The 7,719-nt window shown below is 42.5% G+C and overlaps 1 pseudogene; it reads right to left on the bottom strand.

The window, feature by feature from the left end:
* Window positions 1-226: 226 nt before the first annotated feature.
* LOC118649515 lies at window positions 227-1,177 on the bottom strand (annotated as a pseudogene).
* Between the last annotated feature and the right edge of the window lie 6,542 nt (window positions 1,178-7,719).

The raw sequence follows: 7,719 nt of genomic DNA, 5'->3' as shown, positions 1-7,719 counted from the left end.
TCCAAGGGCAACAAAGTGAACTGAACGTCAGGAGGAAGCAGGGTGTGGGCCTCTCATAAGCTCTTGCTCAGAAACCTGGACTTGAGGAAAGAGGGCCTCCTAGGAACTCAGGGTAACTGGCCAGCAGAGGGATGCCTTTGTTGGGTGGGGTGGAGCTGCAGTCCACATTGGTCACTGGATTGGTCTGCATGGATTCTAAGGTGATGTTCACCTACCAGTTGGTTGACATGATTAACACTATTATTCTTGGGGGGCATTAAATTAAGGAATGATGCATGGAGCCAAGAGAGTGGCTTATGCAGTTGGATTCTGAATCACAATCAGGAAGTAGTCTTTATCTGCTGCAACTATAATTTCATTTTTCGGGAGAGTGAATTCAAAGGAAAGTGAGGTCATTCCGGGAGTCAATTTCATGCACAGTGCTTGGGGCCTTCCAGGTGAAGTTGTGCGTGAGGGTGGCGTACTGTGTGGTGTAGGATTGTCCATGGTACTGAAGTAGTAATTTTGGGGGAACATAGGCAGGCTTAGGGATTTCTTAGAATTGGGGTCCATGGAAAAGCATGGGGCTGCAGACTGGGAGAAGGTACATTTCCATAACACAAGGAAGCCAGGTGCAGTTACATCTCCATAAGACAAGGAAGCAGCAACAAGTATATTTCCATAAGACAAGGGAACTGGAAGAAGCCAAGAAAGGTCTATATTTACAAAATAAAGAAAAAGAAGCCCTTCATTCAGAAGGAAAAGAAGAAAATCCAAGAAATGGAAGGACTATGAGGGAGGAGGGCCTTAGGAATCACTATAGAAACTAATTTGAAGGGGAATATTGACCAATCAGAGGGGATATCAGAACACAGGAACTGTAGCCTTTATAAACCATGGGGAAAAAGAACTCAGTGGGACCCTTTTCCCCCTCCCTATTTGGAAGTCCATTCTGTGGGACTCTTCCCCCTCCCCACGTGGGAGTCTGTACTTGTTCTTCAATAAATCTCCACCTTTGCTATACCACTTTCTGTCTGTGGACTCATTCTTCGATTTCGGTGGGTAAAGAATCTGGGTTCCAGTCCAAAAATTCGGTATCAATATTCTTAAAGGGAATGCCTTCTGAGTTCACCACGATGATTCCCTGCACTCCCTTCTGGCTCTGAAGTCGCTTCAGCGTCTTCTCCACCTCTGTCATCTCGGACAGATCAGGTAGCTCTGCATCGCCAGCACTGCCCAGTCAAGATCATTTATTTTTTTTATTTTTTCAAAATATGTTTTTATTGATTTCAGAGAGAGAAAAGGAGAGGGAGAGAGAGAAAAACATCACTGATGAGAATCACTGATTGGCTGCCTCTTGCCCACCCCTAATCAGGGATGAAGCCTGTAACAGGGTGGGCATGACCAGGAATCCAATTGTGATCTCCTGGTTCATGGGTGGATGCCGGGAGCCGGTCCATGCTTGCTGTTTCAAGGGACCTGGCATATATGGCATACTGTTCTTAATATGTTTGCTCACCTTCTTGGCACTATGTGTTTTAACCAAGGTCTCTGAGAAAGGTTGTTTCCACAGGTAGGGATTTTCCCCTGAAGTTAGGGAGGGAATAAAACCTCTTAACTAGTGCCAGGTGGGTAATTAATCACTTTAACTACGAACAATCATGCTTAAGCTACATAATCTTTACTCCCTGGAATGGAGATAAGAAACACCCTAACCTTTGTAATAGAGATTGATAGGATTGAATCAACTGGTATAAATACAGATGTAAAAAGACAGCAAGAGACAGAACTTAGAATACAGAACTTAGAACACAGAACTTAGGACACAGAACTTAGAATACAGAACTTAGAACACAGAACTTAGAATACGGAACCAAGAGAGACAGAACCTAGGCACAGAACCTACACAGAACGTTCTCTAGAGATAGAAGAACTTCGCTGGAGAGAACATGGCAAAAGATCCTGGACAGAAACTGGCCTCAGAACCTAGAGACAGAACCTAGCGAGAAAACATGGCAAAAGATCCTGGACTGAACCTGACTACAGAAATGGGCAAGAGAACCTGACTAGAACCTGGTGGACTGAACCTGGCTGGAGAACCTGGACTGAACCTGGCTGGAGAACCTAGCGAGAGAACATGGACACAGAACCTGGCTGGAGATCTGAAGCAGAACTTCGCTGGAGATCCAGACCAGAACTTGGCTGGAGATCCTGGCTAGAGATCCTGGCTAGGCTGCTGATCAACTGAACGCTGTCTCCGTGTCCTTCCTTCTTCGCCGACTCCATCCACACCTTTGGGGACCCCTGGACCTGCTGGGGTGAGACCCCGGCATATGGCGCCCGAACAGGGACCCCTAGGTAAGCACCCCGCACTCGGGACGGATAGGACTCCACCGTAGGAAGAGGGTGGATAGTCTTCACCGACTCAGTCCACACCTTTGGGAACCCCTGGAACAGGATTCCCATAGGTAAGCCCCCCCCCCATTGAGAACCCCCACATTCAGGACGGATAGGACTCCACCAGGGTGCTACAGACCCCCCTATAAAGAATAAGTAGGGTAAGAAGGTGGATAGTACAGAACTTAGATTGAGAAGATGTGCCATACTGAGTCCAAAGAAGACTCTGTATTGATCTTTAGATTAAGAAGATGTGCCATACTGAGTCTAAAGAAAAAAGACTCTGTATTGATATTTTAACACATATGCTTGCTAGCAGAGGAATTAAGGTTACTCCCAGTCAGACAGAACGTTTTATACAAGAAGCATGTCCATGCTTTTCTGAGGAAGGAAAGGTAAATGTAAAGGCATGGGAGGAGGTAGGCCCAAGGAGCCTTATCTTTAACCCCACTGCAGCCTTTCCACCCCGGGAAAGTGCAGGATTGGCAAGCTCTCCCTGAGGTGATAGATCAGGACTCAGGTAATAGCGGAAAGCGCCAATCCTACTCTTAAAATGGATACAAGAGAGCATTTGGGGTTTTTCTTTTTAATGCCCGCTTTTAAAAAATAAAAAAGGGGGAATTTGCCGGGAGCCGGTCCATGCTTGCTGTTTCAAGGGACCTGGCATATATGGCATACTGTTCTTAATATGTTTGCTCACCTTCTTGGCACTATGTGTTTTAACCAAGGTCTCTGAGAAAGGTTGTTTCCACAGGTAGGGATTTTCCCCTGAAGTTAGGGAGGGAATAAAACCTCTTAACTAGTGCCAGGTGGGTAATTAATCACTTTAACTACGAACAATCATGCTTAAGCTACATAATCTTTACTCCCTGGAATGGAGATAAGAAACACCCTAACCTTTGTAATAGAGATTGATAGGATTGAATCAACTGGTATAAATACAGATGTAAAAAGACAGCAAGAGACAGAACTTAGAATACAGAACTTAGAACACAGAACTTAGGACACAGAACTTAGAATACAGAACTTAGAACACAGAACTTAGAATACGGAACCAAGAGAGACAGAACCTAGGCACAGAACCTACACAGAACGTTCTCTAGAGATAGAAGAACTTCGCTGGAGAGAACATGGCAAAAGATCCTGGACAGAAACTGGCCTCAGAACCTAGAGACAGAACCTAGCGAGAAAACATGGCAAAAGATCCTGGACTGAACCTGACTACAGAAATGGGCAAGAGAACCTGACTAGAACCTGGTGGACTGAACCTGGCTGGAGAACCTGGACTGAACCTGGCTGGAGAACCTAGCGAGAGAACATGGACACAGAACCTGGCTGGAGATCTGAAGCAGAACTTCGCTGGAGATCCAGACCAGAACTTGGCTGGAGATCCTGGCTAGAGATCCTGGCTAGGCTGCTGATCAACTGAACGCTGTCTCCGTGTCCTTCCTTCTTCGCCGACTCCATCCACACCTTTGGGGACCCCTGGACCTGCTGGGGTGAGACCCCGGCAGGTGGATGCTCAATTAATGAACCACATCAGCCAGGCTAAGATCATTTATTTTAAAAGTTATACTGCTCCTAATTATTTATTATATATATATCTATCCCCCCCCCCAGCTTCATTTAATCAGCTTCTAAGAAACTTTTTTTTAGAACTTAAAGCCAAAAGTTTGAGTCTTGGTTCTCTGTAGTTTCCTTGTATGCTCTTTTCCCTAAGGCAATAACCCTCAGCCTATTCTTTTTAAATGAAGTTATAATTTCTATAAACTGAATTTAAAAATATATATATATGTTTACAGTTGATAAATTAGCTCTGTTTTAATGGTGAAAATGCAGCTAAATTATTGAAAAGGAAATCTATATCAAGAAATATTTTAAAATAATAATTTTAAACCAGAAACAAGGCCCAGCTCTATATAGTTTTCAATCCATCGACCTCTGGGTTATGGGCCCAGCACGTTTCCGCTGCGCCACTCTGCTGCTCTATATAGTTTTAATTGTAAAATCATGAGAGCAAGGAAAGAAATTATCAGGATGTGAGCTTTACCAGAAAAAAAGAAAAGAAAAAAGGAACAATCCAAGAGTAATTGTCAAACAAAGCTGGGGTAACAATTGCAGCTGCAATAACTGGTTTGGAAAAGGAAGCTAAGAACTAGAGTTCTGCCTCTTGGTCATACGGTTTGGACTTTCTAAGTCAATTTTAAGGCTTGGGGTATAATATCGTAATATCCTATTTGCTAGTGGTATATTAGAGGGAAAATTTATGTATGTAAAGTGTTTAGAAATTCCTGGCATATAGAAAGCACTCAGTAAATCATGATAAATGCAAACATGCAAAATGACAAATACAAATTAAATATGCATAAATAGTATGAAAGGGCTCCCTGGAGGTTGTATATAGCTATACACGGATTTATAGTGCAAGAAAAGAGAGCAGGGGCACAATGAGTTCAAATGTGGTTCTGAGTAATAGGTTATCTCATATAAGTACCCCCAACACTATGTGCAGGATAGAATAAAATAAGGAGAGTGAGATCTACTAGTAGATATTCTAGAAGATTCTAATCAGAGCTATCATGTTCTAAAACATATATTTGTGTTTATATGTGTGTGTCAGGATGGGCAAAAGATGTGAGATGGAGCAAAACTTGGGAAGAGGCCACAGTTGTGAAAGGAGAGAGGGGTAAAGCAAGGTAACTATTCCATGGAGCAGAGATGAGGGCAGGTAGCAAAATCCGAAGGAGCAAATCACACTGAGGGTTTGGGTGTCCTGTGACTCAAGGGACATATAGGAGGCCAAGGATTATCCATGAAGTCTTTGATGTGGACCTTAGTTTTGGTTAGCAGGTGTTGGAGGGGGGCATTAAAAGGGAGTAATTGATGGTTGACATAAGAGCGAATGTACCCAGGCAATTGGAGGTTCCTCACTTCCTTCTCTGCCCACCATCCCCACACTAGGACTCTTTTAAGGACACAGCCTAGAGAGAGCAATGTGTTGTTGAGATAATTTGGACTGAATACACGCTGAACCCAGTTAAACACTCTATACAAACTTTAAGAGTCTGTGGATGGTTCAGAGATCTACTTGTCTTGCAGCTCCCAGGACTAGCCTTGTATGTAACTTCCCTTGCTTACTGAACCTGCCACCTACCAATCTGGATGGTCTTGCCTCTTTCTTTGATCTCTTTTTCCCTACATGTACAAGGGCAAGTTTTATATTTACCCCCCCCCCCCATGCCCAGTGAATTCCTGAATTTATGAACCAATAATTGGAGAGACAGTCAGGATACTGAAGAAAAGGAAAAAAAAAAAAAAGGTATTTTGGGGAAAAGAATTTGTAGGGGAAATCTCAAGTTGACCATCAGCCTCTATGTGGGAAGGAATGGCACAGAAACACCAGTTACTTTGATGCTTTTGCTTGAGGATATATGGTATAGTGCACTGAGGCAAGGAGGAGAAAAGAATGCTGCTGTGGCAGATGATCTTTAATGGTGGGCAGGGTGGTTGGCCACCAATGCCCAACTAGAGTCTGAAGCTCTGTTAGGAAGTTGAAAGAAGAACTGAGGTTAGAGAGGTACATGTGGCTGTCCACCACTGTGCTATCTTTGGGGCTAGCAGACAAGGTGGGAGAGCAGGATAATAGATTGGAGACTTTAGCACGCCCTTTTGACAGCCACGAGGGAGTGGACTGCCATGGATTAAGGTCTGAAAGCGGTGACAAAGACTGGTTGTGGCAACCCAAGACAAGCCTTGTGTATAACTTCCCTTGCTGAATAAATGTGTCACTTACCAATCTGGAGTGGTCTGCCTCTTTCTTCAGGCTCTCTCTGACCTCTGTGTATGGGAGCCAGTTTCAGACTTTACCTGCAAACCAATAGCAGGACAACATATTAATGCAAACTCTGGAGAGTAGGAGGGCTGGGATTGTGCCTGAGTTTCCATTGGGAGTGATGGTTTAAGGACTGAAGTAGATTTTGATCAGGTGATTCCTTTAGTAGACTCAATTTTTAAGGCATTAGGAAGAATATGCTAATTTCTTATTTAAGTATTCAATTATTACATATTTATTGACACTCCATGATCTTTCTTTATATTGATGGCTTTTCTCTTCTGTTTATAAAAGGGATTGAAATAATGGAGAAGGGCCATAGAGGTCCTTACATTAATTTAGAAAACTTAATTTCCTGATAAATGAGGTTTCCTGCAGGTGAGAAGGGTGATCACAGAGGTGTAAATGTTGTCTCTACTATTCCTTCTCCACACCAATTAGTGATTCATGTGGCTTCACACTGTATAGCAAAATACACAATTTAATAATCAAAAACATGTGGCTTACATCAAAAGGTTAATTTACAAAAGAGAAAATAGATTATTTTATAGAAACAGGCACAATTTGACAGAAGTAAGCATGTTGCTTACTAGTATGTATTATTTGAACAAGTTTCAAACAGAATAAAGATATAAGCATACTTTAAGAGGCTAATTTGTATAATTTCTTTGTTTTTCCAAGCATCCCTCCATCTTCATTTCCTTCCAAAATCCAAGTTAGGATAACTGCTCATATAGCAACCTGAAATTCAAAGGTAGCATTTGTGCCCTAGTTATGTACTAGTTAATTGTGCAGTTTGAAAGTGATTTGTTATAATTTGTTGTCAAAATGAAATGGTTGTTTTTTCATTTGATGATACTGTTATTATCAGATCATTCTTAAAAAAATCACAGCAGAGACTCTTTCTTTTGTTGTAACATAACCCGCGAATCACAGAAGGACACCTCAAGAAGTCAAATTAAAGAGTCACATTTATTGCAATCCGGGACTATGAGGGGCCATTCCCAAATCTCATAGCAATAAGATGGTGGCAAAACCAGACTTATATAGGCAAAAATTACAAAGGTATTGATTACATCCCAGGGTTTGGAATGAGGCACCTGGCTCCCAAAAAAGCAGATTACAGAAGCAGAATTAAGCATGTTAATTACAGTTTCGGGTCTTGGGGTCACTGAATTGACAGAAATACATTATCTAGAGTCCTTGGGTAACCTGGGTTAAACTTAGGCATGTTATCTAAATTACAGTTTTGGTTCTCTGGATCACTGAGTTGATAGAAACACATTATCTAGAGCCCTCGGGTCTCCCGACCACTGAGTTGTCAGGACAATTTAGAATAATTGTGCTGTCCTGGTCTCGGGGCCACTGAGTCAGCTGGAACGCACCACCTGTGGCCACTAAAACAATTTAGGGTAATTGTGCTGTCTTGTTTCTAGGTACAGAAGAATGTGCTCTCTAAGACCAGTATGACCCCAACCCATGGCATATTCACACTACCATCAATAAGGCAT

This window comes from Myotis myotis, unplaced genomic scaffold, assembly GCF_014108235.1.
Source record: "Myotis myotis isolate mMyoMyo1 unplaced genomic scaffold, mMyoMyo1.p scaffold_m19_p_3, whole genome shotgun sequence".
NCBI classification, from domain to species: Eukaryota; Metazoa; Chordata; class Mammalia; order Chiroptera; family Vespertilionidae; genus Myotis; species Myotis myotis.
This window is presented reverse-complemented; position numbering and strand designations above follow the sequence as displayed.